At 39.1% G+C, this 16,178-nt stretch overlaps 1 long non-coding RNA gene across 2 annotated transcripts; it reads left to right on the top strand.

Annotated features, from left to right (window-relative positions):
• Nucleotides 1-7,958: 7,958 nt before the first annotated feature.
• LOC137195017 (uncharacterized) lies at nucleotides 7,959-10,581 on the top strand. 2 transcript variants are annotated; one of them, XR_010931049.1, is made up of 4 exons: nucleotides 7,959-8,505; nucleotides 8,594-8,705; nucleotides 9,976-10,196; nucleotides 10,369-10,581. It is a non-coding gene; the product is annotated as an uncharacterized lncRNA (long non-coding RNA). The 2 variants fall into 2 exon arrangements; XR_010931048.1 differs by having other exon boundaries at nucleotides 9,976-10,581.
• Nucleotides 10,582-16,178: the final 5,597 nt, after the last annotated feature.

Below are 16,178 nucleotides of genomic sequence, written 5' to 3'. Positions count from 1 at the left end.
GGTTTATCGATGTGACTCTGCACACTTTTCCTCTTTGAAGTATTGCTTTGCATCCCCTTTTTCACACTCTTATCACATTCATTCACCAACACCAACACATATCTCACCCAATAACCTGCCAACAAACACGCACATACATACAGGCTCAACATGTATTTATGTATTGTATACCTGCTGGTTCGACATAGCTTTGTTTATTACTTTACTCACATTACTCATGAGAATCAAATATGTTCTAGCACGAGAGCTTGTGGCATATCCGAGATTTTAATTAACAACAATAATATAGATTATATTTCAAAAAGAAATATTGGTATCGGTGTACACAGATGGGACTCCCCAACTGATCTCAATTAATGAGAATACCAAGAAGCCTGAGATCAGCTATCTTTCACCTTGGCAGAACATTTACATTTGTAGTGTACATAACTCTATAGCAATTCATTTACTACACTGGCTGCTCTGGGGACCTCTAGTCAGCACCACCTTTTAACCTTCATTTTGAAAACCTCATCTAAAACTACCAATAAAATGTACTCTAGGTAATGTGGTTGCAGCTCTGTGTCCTTTTTGCTTTGTTTATAGTTATCGTAAGAAAAAGGAAGTGAATGCCGATTGTGAAAAGAAAGACAGACTTCTCCTTAACTTTGATGAAAGGTTAAAATGTTCCCGAGTGAAACGTCATTTTCATCGCTGTGGTGGCGGGACAAATTGTCATTTACAGGTCAGCAACAGGACTCCCACTCAGGTGTGGTTGATGTGCAGCACTCCCATTTAGAGAGCAGCATAACATTAACACACCTCCTGTTACAACACACACACACACACCACAACTAATTCCACTTCAAGTAGAACATTTACAACATTGCCTCCTGTCATTAGTGATGGATAATAGGTGATGGCGAGGGGGTGGTGGTGGGGGGTTGTGGATTCAGGGGCCGCACATCCAGTAATAATGGCATGCAAAGTCAGAAAGCTGAGAGATGCGTGGAGTGATGCAGGAGGAGCGGCGGGAGATGAAATGAAAGGGGGCAGAGGGGGGATTAGCTACAGTTATTAGCAGCTTCTAAAGTAATCACACTCATTATTTGCAATCAGATTGGGTTAGATGGTTATAAAACAAAAGAGTGAAAGAGAGAGAGAGACAGAGAAAGAAAGACAGAGAGACAGTGAGAGAGAGAGCGCATATTCCTACCTCCTTTTTCTTTCTCCAGTAATACCAGTGATACTAAGTACATAGTGACAATTGTGTCTATCAAACCCAGTATTTGAAGTTTTCAGAGGCTTTACAGAGTAAAAGTAGAGATACCACATTGTAAAAACAGTCATAGTACACACGTAGTACCACAGCCAATCTGCTTAAACCTTTTGGCCAATTAGGGGCAGCAAAAACAAGTTACAAACCCTTTACACACCCTGTTGATATGGAGCAACATTAGCATTCATTTTGAGTTGTGTTCCTGGCCACCTGGCAAATCTAAGTCCAATATTCACTCTATTTCAGCTCTGATTTTCGGTCTCTAACAATTCCTGAGGGTAATATCTGGCTCTTTGGTCGCTGAATGCTCCACTACGTTGAACAGCTAGTTGATCATTTTGTCTGCCATTTGGTGCTGAGCAGGTAGCACAACAGTTGCCTGCTGCATCTGGAAACAACTCTGATGAGAGTGGTGGGAGTTATTATAAACTGCACCTTATGTTTGTATTTCAACATCAATAATGCACTGGAAATCAAAGTAATTGCTGAGATCTGAGAATGCTAGACAACATCTCTACAACAAAGAATCAACAAAGAAAAGGCTGTAAACCTGTCAACAGTTGTTTCTTTTTTTTTTCTGGGGGGGTGGGGGTGGGGATGGGAGGCAATAACTAATCAATAACTTGATGAGTTATTATTGCTCATACGTATCATGGACACAACACAAATAGTATCCAAGTTGTTGAAAGAAAAATCCTTTAAGTAGTAAGTACCTGTGTGCCCCTGTTGAACCATTACACTACCAAATTTATTAACTGACTGCCAAAAAGACTGGCCATGAAGACTAAATGACTCTGCTGACTGACTGACTTCCAAATGTTGAAACATGCATGTGCAAGATGAAGCATGTAGCTTCCAATATTCCATCAGATGTTGTGCTGATTCCCTTTGGGAATGAGTAAAAAGCCTTGAGATATTTTATTTATTTGAGGAGGTAGATTGCCATTGATATTATTAATATCGTCTCTGGTTCCTGTGTTGAGAGTAATGTTCTTTTAAATGTTTTTTAAAGCGCCTTGGCTCACGAAAACCCGAAAGTTCACAAGTATTTTCTGTATTGTGGGAAAGTTTTGGGTGGTCATGCGTTATATGACTGCATAGAGATGTTGCTGACTTGGCTTTTGACACATAGAAGCATTTTCATTTGTCTGTGCCTTCCAAAACTGTCACAAATCATCACTGAAAAATAATTATGCTTTATGATATGACAATACTGAGGCTAAGTTTGGTTAGGTTTAGGGACAAAAACAACCCAGGTTTAGGGAATGGTCATGGCTTGGGTTAAAATGACTGCTTTTTTAAAGTCAAGGGACTGTTATTGTCATGGCTTCAATAATAACCACATGCTTAAGGTTAGGGAAGCAAGTGTCCCCAAACAACATGTATGTACTTTCAAGTGACAAAGTCTTCTAGCAGCCGTGGTGATTATGACAGTAGCAAAGGAGCAAAACAGGTGACATAATTATAAAGTGACAAAGTCCATGTAGGAAGGGGGCTGGGGCTCATTTCCTGTTTCCAACCACCTCTTGTGCTTTTTAGTGTCTTTCAGCTTATTGTTTTGTTTCACTTTCACTGCTCTTTTTAACCTCTTTTCCAGCTGTACAAGGTGGCTGTTTTCATTGAAGATGGCTGTGATAAACCGTCTGTATGCTACCTACTCAGCGCCAAACTGCAGACAGACAAAATTAGAGACTAGCTGGTGAACATAGCTGAATATTTAGCAGGTAAGAATCAGATAATTTCCTCAGGAGTTGGTGGAGACCAAAAACAGAGCAAAAAGGAGAGTGAATATTAGACTTACATTTGCCATTAGCCAGAACTATACCTCTAATTGAATGCTAATGTTGCTTGTTGTCTGCTGGCTTAAATACTGGGTGTGTTAACAGGCAAAATTGACATATTATCACCTTATTTGCTAACACCTCACCTCACACTGATCAGCTACATTAAATGCTGCAAATACACTAATATTCACTCTGAAAGGCGCTATTCTGCATTATGAGTAGGCTACTTTTCACTTTTGATACTTAATATATATTTTGCTGGTAGTTCTTTGCTTTTATTCTTATTCTTTGCTCATGAAGATATGTGACTTGATTTGGACTTTTATTTTAAAAGAGACCTATTTTAAAAGAGAGTCCAGTGCTGTTTTTGGGAAGAAAATCATGAGTCAATGTTCCCCACAGGCTCTTTCCCTGCTCTGACTGAACTAAGGTTGCCTGGTCTTATTCTTAATTGAGAGACAGTTGACTTTATGACAGAAAAATGAAAAATATGGGACAACAATGAGGAAAGGGAACAGTAAGGACTCAGTCTTTGGCCCGGGGGGGCTTGTGTAGTTTCACTGCTGAAGGTTTTAACTGCTACGCTCCACCATCTCTAGACTCCACCCGGAGTGCTTTTGGTTGTTGCATTCTCTCAGCTATCTGTATTCACAGTGTACTCTAGACAGAAAACACAGCGTTGATTACATTAAATGTGATGCAGATCAGGTGCCAGTGCCACCGGGTCAATACAACTGACAAAAGAGAAGCCTAAAGACAGCACAGTTTAGCTCACTCAGCACTCCTCTCTCTTCCTCAGAGTCTCTATGCACCTAATAACACCTGATATGTAGTCCCTTGACTTCTCTCAACACTGTGCTTCTGTCTGTCACTCTTTTTCATGTCAACCCTATTTAATATTATTTCCCTTATTGATTCATTGCCATACATTTATTTCACTTTGCAGCATCAGCTTGTTGTGATCAGTGATGTTTTTTTTTGTCCCATACATTACACTGATCAAGGTAAATTACATGGCTGAGTATGTTCCTGAAAGAAATAGTTTGACATTGGGCACAGTGGGCACATTTGTTTACATTTGGACAGATCCAGGCTAGCTGTTTCTACCTGTTTCCACCTGCTAAGCTAATCTACTTGTGGCTTCATATTTAATGAACTCTTGCCATGAAAGCAAATACATGTATTTCCTAAAATGTCCAACTATTCCTTTAACAACTGATGATTATGTTTATGTTTACATTTCAGAGCTTTTACATAAATAGCTTAATGTTAGCTTGTGGATCTCGAATGACAATGCTTCCAACTATCATCTCTAATACCTGCCACTTAAACAAAAAACAAGAAACAAAACTGCTTAATACACCAAAAAAAAAAAAAAAGAAAAAAAAAAACACAGGGGAGATTTTAACAGCTTGTGGCAATTTAAAATTCACAAGGTAATATGTAAATCTGATTTGCAAGTTCTTGCACCAAACAAATTTGTTGCACAGCCAAAACAGTTTCTGCCCCTTTGGGAATACATTTTTGTTCCATAATCTATTTAAAATAAATAATTAATTATAATAGTAAAATACTGTTCAGCAAGAGCATCAGTTCAGAAGTTCATTAGGTTCCTTATCTACAACTTAAATTTTATAATATCTCAAGAAAATAACAAAACAATGTGTAATGAAAACAGAAAGGTTATCACTGGGAGGTTAGTATATGTTTTGTTGGTGTTGTTGGCTCGTAATTTCCCTGTGGTATTCAATTAAACGTTATTTATGTATCTCTCTGCTTTTGAATTATTCATGAAGCTTATTATTGCTAAAATGTTTGAGTGAAGACAATTATCTTATTATGTAGGAAGTTTTACATTTGAAAACATTGAATGTTAAGGATGAGATGCACAGTTTAAAACAATTTGCGAGACAGCACTGCATTCTGTAAGTACTTGCCGAGGAGGAAATGTTGGGGGAGGCTAATTACTGGAGGGAGATGGGAATTTTATGAATTATGGTTGTTTGCTCTGGTCTGTGATATTTTGCTATTTATGAGTAAAATAAATGCATGGTGCAGTGAGGGGCCGAATAGTCTCTTGGCAAAGAAAGCACCGTGCCCTGTGGTGGGTGATGTACTCAGCTTACAAATGTTTTCTTGCAGTAAGATAATAGCATCGTCCAGTAGTGTTTTTTTTCTGCTGCCTCTTTAATGGTGACACAGTTGCCCCACCCCGCAAGCACTGTTTTTACCAAGTGCTACAGAAAGGTTGGAGCAAATGTAGCCAACATGTGCACATAAAAGATGAAGGGTGATATTACAAGCATAAACTCAAAATGAGTCTCAAAGAAAAAGAGATATAAATAATTAAAATACTTAATAAAATACTTAGATAATGGTAACACTCACTTGGAATAAGATAAGATTAACTCTACTGATCCCAGAGAGAAAGCATTAGAAAACAAACAATAATATACAGAATATTATTGATGTTAGATGACAGCATCATCTATCCTTTTAACATATTAAGTCATAAATGGCATGTGCTTTTGTAAAACCAAACCCATACAGTTAAGAAATTACTCAAGGAAATAATAATTGACATTTATAGGCATTTAAGATTTCGGCTTGCAGTGTTTTATGCCCCCTTTTGTCCTCTGCAACCACTCATATCACTTGTGCATGTTTGAATGTGTGAGCAGGAGCACGTTTGCCTGTATGTGCACACCTCAAGGTGAAGGCCAACAGGCTCTCCCACAGGGACCAACAGATGCAGATTGCTCCATAGTAAACACACTGCTTTGTCTTCCTCACTCACTCACTCTCTCTCTCTGTATCTCATTTCCCCAAACCCTGTAAAACAAGATAGACAGCGATAAAATACAACAGGGAGAGAAAGATAAACGATAGGACAAGTGAAAGATATGGATTGGGGAGATAAAATAACTCCTTCATTTGGGTGGAGTCTCGGAGGAATAAATGCAGTGTGTGGGCAGGCACTGCTGACGGTTTATAATCTAGCCTATGGTAAATGCTTTATTTAATCTATTGAACATTTCCATCTGCAGCTGTGGCATTGTTACTGCCTGAAATTAAGTCTGACTGAGCTGTCGATTGACCACAGAGGACAAAGTTCCACTGTGAGCTCTGTCGGTGGTCTTTCAGTATTGTCTGACCACCCTCTCTTTTTGTCTGTTTGATAAAAATGCTGCATTCCTGCTTCCCCTAGTTGTCTCACAAAGTGACTCACAGCCTCTTTGTGGTTTCTGGAATTACATGTCATATAATGGTGCTGGAATTGTGGCTTTCAGGGTCAGCAATATGATACATACTGTAATAAAAAAATGCAAAGAAATAAGGCAAGTGAAGGAGTTTATATGACGTGAGAGCAGCCACAGAAACTGAAGAGTAATTAGAATATACTTAGGCTGGAGTCCACACTGAGGACACAGTGAAACGTAGGAGAACACAACTACAAATTTGCTGTGGTTAACAACACAGGGGTCGATAAGCCTCATCATGTTACCCTTCAGAAGCAAAAAGGGGAGATGGGAGATGTGCTGCTTGAGGTGGAGTGTTGGATTTTGTGTGTAGTATATGTGTGCGGAGTTGAGCACTGCTGTAAATGAAGGCAGTCGAAAAGAAGTACAAGTGTTTGAAAAGGGAAAGCGGAGTCGGGAGTGGACCTTTTAGCTGAAAAGGTCGTCCAAATAGCTACAATTTCCAGGCTAATCAGAGAGGGACGGCGTAGACACTAATCGGCTGGTCCGAAGGCTGTGAAAGGTCATTAAAAGGTTATAGAGGTCACTGCAGCCCGGCACAGATCACCTGTCCATCATTTCTTCGAATGACCTATCCTTGCAAGGTGAGCAGGAGAGCTAGACAGAGAAGAGTTATTAATGTCTCTGTGTTGCATACATTTTGCTTAGGTGAGACTAACACAGCATTTACAGAAAATAGGTGCAGCTCATCTGGTCAAGGCAGAAATTAGCCTCACAAGAGCAGATAACAGGAATGGAAACGAGTAATTCAGAGCAGAGATGCAAGGCCGCTAGAAAGATGGATGGGAGGGCAAAGGAAAAAATGTGACAGACAAATTGAGAGCATTGTTGACATTTATGAAACAGGATCCCTGATGACCCCTTTCACCTCTAAAATGCAAAACTTAATCTACACAAACTGCTACAGTTCATGAGAAAAAGGCCACATTTCCCTCACAGATGGTGAATATATAAGAAGCCTTGTATCATCAGGACGTGTCACAGTCTGATATTTTCTGGTATTTACTAAAGACTTTGATTGTTTTACCCACCAACCAATCATGGAGCAGAATCCCCAAACAATGGTTGGTTACCTGCCAGAGTTATCAGTAAGTAGATAATACTGAACAACATTTGGCAGATGAGTGACTGGAATGACAGATGGTGGGTGACCGGTGTTGACTTCAGAACTAGGAAACAGACCATATTTGGCCAGAAGAATTCACACACACTGGAGTTAAACCTGGTGTGGAGATTTATTCATTTTATAATGTTGCATTACTGCAGATCTTGTTTTGATACAAAGTAGCAGTTGACAAGAGGTGTGGATGTTATGAATAAATGGATGCAATAATCTGTTTGTTATTATATGAGAAGCACATTTTTGATAGGCTGATGCTAAACTGTTTCCTTTCAGGCATGTTTTAAGTCATTTAAAAAATACTCTGCTTGTTTCTCTTCTTCTGCTTCTCCCTCTCTCTCTTTGAATAAGTAAGTTGTGTACTGGACTACAATTAGTTTCCAAACAGGTTGTGATATCAAAAAATCCTGCTGATATACTGTACGTACACAACCTAAACTCTGATTTAAAGTCCCCCTCCACTCAAAAATGTGTTTTTCTTCTTGGTGCATCAGTTGGATGTTCGGGATTCACTGTGCAGACTGATGTATGTTTGACACTAAAAGGCTGTTTTCACATCCAGCAACTGAATAGGGTAGGTTTCTCTGTGCTAGCCTTATATCACTTACAGCACCTTTAAAGGTGTTGTAAGTGATGAAAACCGATTCCAGCACTCCCAGGAAGGGCTTACACAACCAAATACACCAAGTGAATTAAGATGGCTGAAGAAAAGAAAGAAGAAAAGAAAGCTGCCAGGGAAAAAAGAGAGAGGAGTCATGTAAGACCCGCATTTATATCAGTGTGGTCTTCAATTGGTGGGAAAACCTAAAAGGTTTTTAATCTGAGCGAAGCTTATTGTTAGCTCGGTAGCTAATATTAGCTGTAGTTATATGTGCTTCATTATAGCAGAAAATGAACTCAGTAATGCTAGCTAACTTTACAGCCAAGTGGATGACTGAGAAATGAAACATTAGATAATAATGTTCATCTGTCTTTTCCTCATTATGAGAGAGACTGCTTCACATCAACACCCTTCAAGCTCAGAGGAAAGCAACCCCCGCACCAACCATTACTGTCAAGCATTTCCAGGAGTTCCTCTGAGAGGTAGCTGGCTAGTTTCTTTTGAATAGATGGTAGTTACGGTTGCATATTAGATATCAGAATATTCAGCTGAATGGTTTCTTTTTGCCAGGGATGATGCTAATTTCGCTGGTGTACAGCGGCTGGTGGAAGAAAGCCCTCCTGAGGAAACAGCTCTTTGTTGATTGGAAGGGAAGTTTGTGCCCAGTTATTCTTGCTACCAGGTGAATTGGCTAGCTAACTCACCAGTATCAGGGAAGCAAACTTGTCACCTTTCAGCAAAAGGTGACAACCATGCCTTCCGAGAGGCTTGTGCTGATTTGCGAATGGATCGTATATCGATGATTGACGAGTCTTTTTTTCCTACACCAATATTAAGGCGATTTTAACTAACTTTCTATAGTGTTATAAAAGTAGTGCAGTTCCCTTAAGGGATAGCTCCGTGCGTAGGTTGTGTGTGTAGTGAGTGTGCAGTCGAGAGAGAGAGAGAGAGAAAGAGAGAGTGACGATGAAGCTGGCAACATAGCAGGTGAACGTAGCAGTGCAATGTGTGTACAGAGGATATTTGTCGGTGAATAAATGCTACAACACCACAAGACCCAAGCCAAGTTCCCATGTCTTGCTTGCCACCTGCTGATTAAAATGAAGGGGGCTAGCCCCGAAGTTAGCCTAACCTGACTTGGCTCCCTTAAGATGGACTGACCTTTAACATGGAACAGCTATTCTCATTGTAGTGACAATCTCAGCCGCCCCTAAACAGAGAACTGTTTGCTGAGTCTATCAAGTTTTGCTCAGCCTCTCCCAGAATTATTGGTATTTTCTGTGTTTATGAAAGGGTATTAAAATGTGAGAATATTTCTGCAAACTTAGGATGATATGTTTCCCTTATCTTGTCATATTTTGGATATGAGAGAAGGAAATGCATTTCAGTCTCTGTTTCTAAGAGGTCACAATGATGACACAGTCTCTGGGTAGCCAGGTTTTTGAATGTCTTTCTTTTTCTATCTCAAGACTATGGTCCCCAGGTCTGTATTTTGTTACAAATTTTCTTTGTTTGGTTTCAGGATTGTCCAGTTCAATTTCTCTGTTTAGTGTTTGATAACATTGAAGCTTATTCTGGTTTTTAATTTCAGTTCTCTCCAATCTTTTCAATTTAAGGTCAAAGCATTTTGGCTTTGGCACTTTGTGTGCAGTTGTCATTGTTTTGGTGTTGGACTGTGGTATGAAGTTAAAATGCTAATAGACCCAGGGTGTCTGATTCAAAATTTATCTCTCTGTCTTGTCTCTGTCTCTCTCTCTACCAAATATTACATAAGCTGTGTTTTCCATTAGATTTGTCAGTTGTAGAGTTATTGTGTTTTTGTTTTGTTTGATGAACTTTATTGTATAGTGAATGCAATGCACTTCAATACAATGGCTGTAAATACAAATTTATAGTAATTAGAAATGAGTAGGCTAACTCAACCTATTTTTGTTTGTGTTTTCTGTTAACAGGTGATGCTCGAATGGACAGTCCTGGTTTCTGTGCACATTGTACATACACCAGCGTGGATCACGACACCAAAGAAATGATCAGCGTGGTCAACATGGACAAGAGAGAAACTGGGAGAAATTCCTTCATTATGGAGAGGGAGGCGCTCATCCACATTTTTGACAAGCACTTTTGAACTGAAGCTCTCAGAGTTCTGCACAGGCCCAAATTGCAGCTCTTTTTGGTAGGACATATTGCACTTACAGTATATGTTTCATTTGCTGCTGTTGCTCTTGCTAATAAAGAGCATTAGTTCCCAAACATTCATCAGACATAAATGTAACTGTTTTGGATTATGACCAGGAAATGTTTATTGATACCAACATTGTTTATGTTTGTTTTGTTGACAATTTCAGCCAAGGGGAAATAAAAAGACAGTGGAGTTCATCACTCACTCGACATGTGGCATGGATCCAAAAACTTTGGCATAAAAATACATTCAGTAAGTGTAATAAGTGCCCAATGGAGTATAATCTGAAACTGTATATGTGTAATTTCAATAGTGGACACTCAAAAGTATGGCATGACAAGAAGTCATAACACACACTGATGTTCAGTTACATTATGATGTGCAGTCATACTGTTTGATTTTATACATGTAATGTAAATAAAGTACATCAATCTGTCAAGGAATATGTACATTTATTCACCAACTCAAAGATGTAAGCTGCTGTTATTATCTACAAGTGTCGCCTCCACTGCAATGTTGAGTATGTTGAGTAGGGCTCCTTGACATTAAAACATCAACCCACTGACAGATAACAAAGACAAGCTCTGGATGCAGAAGGACTCCAAAGCTCATCTGAAACTTGCAGAAGTAATCCTGAATGAGCACTGGCTCAAGTCTGTCCACAAGTACTCCACTTTCAAGTCAGTCTGTCTGGGTGGGTGCTATTAATTTGGTATTTAATGGTATACAGTAACTTTGGCTACTGATCATATGATCATGTTGTAGCATGAAAAGAATGGGTAAAAATATTTGACTGCCTGAGCAGATTACCCAAGCGAAAGGGAAATGGATCATTTGAGTAAGTTCATCATGAAGCCATCTTATGCTTTAGACATGTTTTCAACATTTAGGTAGGAATTTGGTAAGTCTGTCAATAATATTCCAAAATGAATTATTCTAATAGTGTTTACCAAAGCTAGAAATTTTTTTCTCAAGTACAAATGATTGAGTTAAACGTAACTACTCTTACCATCCGATAAGGTGGCATAAGCTTTACGAAAAGAAATCAAGGAGGTGGACACTGCAGACAGTGAAGGAAGTGAAGAACTACAGCTACATGCCAGCACTTCAAAGAGCTGTCCTGCAGAAAAGGCTGTCGTCCGGTGTTGGTATGCCATCAGTGAGGTCAAGGAGGCCTCTAGGAGTTCTGTGCAATATTCCAGCACCACCCACAGAAAAGTTGTTGCAGACACAAGTCAGCAGAGGACTAGGTGAATCATACAATCTGCCTTGGGTGAAACTCAATATGTGAAATGTGTAGTGGAACATGTTTTTACCCCCAAACATTAGAGAAAATGGTTCGGATATAATATTATAATATTAATCAAACAACTTGATAAGGCACTATCTTGATGTGCCCAAATATACAAAAACAGTCTCTAAAACTTGTATTTAGTGAGTTGTCCAATATTGTCCAAAAGAGCTCCATGATTTACTGACAAAAGCCCTATCACCTGAAATAATTACTCAGTACGTTTTTTTTTTTTATCATTAGTGATGAAAGAACTGATCCTGACCTGTGATGCACTTCAAATGACTGCTCCCTATTGTGTTTTAAAAGGACAATCCCTGCCACAGCAGCAATGCTGAGCTCCTGCTTTGTCTTTCAGGCCCCAGCAAAATATGTTTATATTCTGTATATAATGTAAATATTGTGATTTTTAAAAAACATATTTTATATTGGACTAAAATAAAGCATTATAATACTGTCAACCTTGTTATTCCTGTATCATAAAGCCAACCAAACTGAGAATGGGGTGAATGTAAAAACATCTTTTATATATTACATACATGTTGAAATATTGCAATATACACAATTACAATAAAACAAAGTTTAAAAAATACAATAAATAAAGTGTGAATGCAGGTATAAAGTGTCAGGTCTACACTCTACTTAGGCGAAAGTCTTACATATCGGCCGTGAGGATCTGGAAAACGCTCCTGAATCTTCAGAACGCAGCAACTGGGGATCACAACCCTGTTTCCTAGTCCCAACACTCCATGCTGCTACATAACATGTTGTCTGTAGACAGCATGGCGGAACTGATGGTTGCAGTCACTCGGGTGTTGGGCATCAGACTGTGCATGGATGTCATTCCAGATTCCCACAGCCAGCTTCAAGACCCTTTCTTGAAGGATGTACACATCTATTTGAGGCAGCATGGATATGCACCAGGGTGGCTGCTGACCGCAGCATAAATTCTCAGCATCTGATGGCATCTCCAGACACTTCTGACAAATGCACCAATGTGGATGTCCAGGGAAAGGATGGTCTGGACCTGAGGCCTGCCTGGTGTTGCAATGTAGTGCAAAGAAGATCAGGCTAGGGTCCCGGCAGAACATGGACATTTCCAACAGCTCCTCCCGACTCAGGGTGCTTAGTGCTTCCTGAAAGGATAGTTCTGAAATATTAGTAGTCATATAAAGCTTTGTTATGGTCAAATTACAGTTTATTTTATAAAGTATACTGTATATGCTTATAAGCATATACTGACAGACGATGACGTATAAACTAGAAGTACACAAATGAAAATAAACTAAGAAACAGGACATTGCGTGTTCATAGACTGTCTCAGCAAAGTATAATCAATACATACTGATACATATTGATTGCAACCCTGGCTGTTTGAAGTTCCTGCACACACGCCAGCGCCTCTGCCTCTCCCTCTACCATGACCGTGTCCTGGTTCGCCTCTGCCTCTGCCTTGGTCTGCAGCTCTCCCTCTTCCCCGACTACCTGTTGGTTCGTCTGCCTGACGTGACTGTGATAGAAATTATAACAAAGTTACAACAAATCAAATTATAACAAAGTTCTTTTTGACAACTGCAGCTTCATAGCTTGAGTGATTGACCATTCAAATAACTTTCTCACAAGTTGCCATTAGCGAACTTATTGGACAATTCCCAGTTGCTTTATTCATATTTGCAAATTATGTTGTTAGAATTGTCTGGTTAGCCAGCAGCGTTTCATCCACTCATAGCATGACCAGATAAAATGCCACTAGCCACCACCAGCTAACTCTCTATTTAGCCAGGAGGACACTAGCTAGCTAATTAATACTTTCAAACACCATATTCATACTAGAGTTACCATACGGGTGTAATGTATCATTAGTCCCTGATTTCAGTAGATGGCTGGCAAGCTACATTTATTGCTAGTGTTTGATTTTATTGTACTTACTGGTTTTGAGGTTTGAGCTGCTCTCCATTGCTGCCGTGCCTAATCTTATAAAGTGCTGTGGCAAAGACCGCTGCGCGTTCATGTGGTGACGCGGGTAGGAGGGAGGGGAGCGCTAAGTGCAAGAACAGACAGAAAGTTAGCCAAAATGCCAATATCTCTTACAGCCCATTTAAACCTGAGTTTAAGGGGTGGGCTTACGAGCAGGATTTGTGACATCACAACTAGTTTGGAGCCAATCATGGTCCAGAATGTAACACACAATTGTGATGTGGAAACTTGAGGCCTACAGTGCACATATACTGAGAATGGACTTCATAGCGAAGAAGGAGACATCTTGTGTCCAGCAGTTTAACTTTTGAAATGACGAACATTTGCATATTCAGAGATTATGGGTTTTTCAGTGAGGAAGAAGGAGTAGATGTCATTTTAAGGCTTTTAATGAAGTAATTGAAGTTTTTTTTCTATGGAAAACCCATGTCAAATACAAATTATTATTTCAAGCAGAGCATATTTTACATGTTTTGAAACATGTCTGGAAGGGATCTATGACGGTATACTATTTTCCTAAAAAAAAAATACAATCCCTCTCAATCATCACTTATGTTGTTTGTTTTGCTATATTAGGGATGTTCTGGGCATCAACCTTTGGGTAGTGGGTGTGTAGCCCCCAGTCAATAACAGCATGTAAGTGTGAGGGTGGACTCATAGTGTAGTGACCAGGTTACATCGCTGTGTTTTTATATGCATCAGTGTTTCTCCTGCTTCTCTGTCTTCTCTGCTGTGTTCAGACTACTGCTGTGTGCTGCTCCTCTGCTGTCCGTGTGTCTGTTTTACCGACACACACACACACACAGAGCAGAGAGGCCACAGCAGACAAGATGAAGCTTTGCATTCACACAAAATCCGGCAATGTGACACCTTCCTGCAGGGTTGTGCAGAGGTGTGGGCATGTTTATTTGCTATTTATATGCTGCTCTGTTTCGCTCCCTCTCTCTCTTTCTCTGTCTCTCTCTCTCACTCTGCTCTCAGCTCGCTCTGGTCAAGCCGGGGAGGGGGGACCAACTTTGAATGCTGTGTTTACAAACAGCAACCGACAAATCTTGTATAGTATACCTGTAAGGCGAGCACAGCTGATGAATGTGGAAACAGCCTTCTGGTGCAAAACTACATAATTCTGCATAGTGAAAGTCAAACATCCAAGTCACGTAACATGCCAATTTGGTGCATATCCATCAGTCAGTCCGTAAGTTAGTCAGTTATGTTTTATTTTTGTGTCATGCCAATCTTTTGGCCCATCCAACATGGAATTAGAAGACACATCTATATGTCAAAGACAGCTTCTGGTAACACATATACAAAACCAAAAGATAGCCATCACTAATAACATTTCTACACTATATGATGTGTTTTATACTGATAAAGGGCCTTTTACCACCTGCCAGACTTTCTCCAAGTAAAGGAACAACTTCATTGTGTTATATTTGAATAGCCAACCCAGTCTATATACAGTACATTGTCCATGCTAAACAATATATGCAATAGAAATTTCTATATCACTGTAGGTCTTTCCAGGTTCAACATTAAGGGTAAAATACTACAGTTCTTAGATCATATTTAATTTTAATATTTAATCATCCTGAAAATATCTCTGCACACCTGAGTGTGTGACAGGTGCATCGGAGAAAAATGCAACTTGAAAACAGTAAGAAAAACTGTCTCGCTCACTGCTGAAACATTTATTAGACTCTGTCCGACCTTCATCAGGTATAGAGTGTATACATATACCTGTTTTTATTCTTTTCAATATTTAATCATCCCAAATGTACAACTCTAACACTGACGTACAAGTCCAACCCTCAGCTTACCCAGATCTAAAATATTTACAGTATGGACACCTTTTCACACAATTAAGAGTGATGCAGGATAACTAACTTTTAAATAACATATTACAGACATTTAATACTTAGTATCAATACTGGACTAAATAAAGTGTGACTCCCCAAGACTGAATATTAGACATTAGATATTGCATTACTCAAGTCAATCTTCAAATCTGTCATCATCTTAATTTCATGAAAATATGCAGATTTATTCTAATAGGGCCCAAAAGCACATTACTTTCAAGTATAAAATTGAGGTATTAAGCCAAGTATCCGGTACCCATACAAATCACTTTTCCTTCCCCGTTTGCTCATGATGAGCTGCTGAACTTGTATAACATTATAACCTAGACACACGAGAGTTGGATTTTACACACAGTCTGTCTTTTTTATGGCCTTATGATGCTAAAAAATCATTCCAGAGATGTATTATAATTATAGAGGCATACAGAATATATTTTATTAGGCCACTTATACAATCGACATACCTATTTGTCTTACTGTAGCATAATCAAAATAAATGTATTATGCAGATCTTTGCTTAACATAGGTCTGTTTTATACAAGAGTGGTTATAATACTGGTAATACATTAATCAGATGCCTTGACCTTGCATTTACAATAGATTTAAATTTTAAATGTTCAAAGAAGCAACAAATCATGAGAGCTATAAAATAAACAGAGCCCTAGGCTTAATGAGATTTGAGAATTGACTGGAGCACTGGAGAATTGACTGCAACATTAGACAGAAATTATATATATTCCTCTTCGTGTGCACTAATAAATACTTGCTTATGTGATGTTTCAAGCTCAAAATATGAAAAGCAGAGGGTCTCTTGACCTAGACTTCAGATTAATTCCCCCTCAACATGTTATG

This window comes from Thunnus thynnus, chromosome 13, assembly GCF_963924715.1.
Source record: "Thunnus thynnus chromosome 13, fThuThy2.1, whole genome shotgun sequence".
Classification (NCBI taxonomy): Eukaryota; Metazoa; Chordata; class Actinopteri; order Scombriformes; family Scombridae; genus Thunnus; species Thunnus thynnus.
The sequence above is the reverse complement of the archived record's forward strand: the minus strand, read 5'-3'. Positions and strand labels throughout refer to the sequence as shown.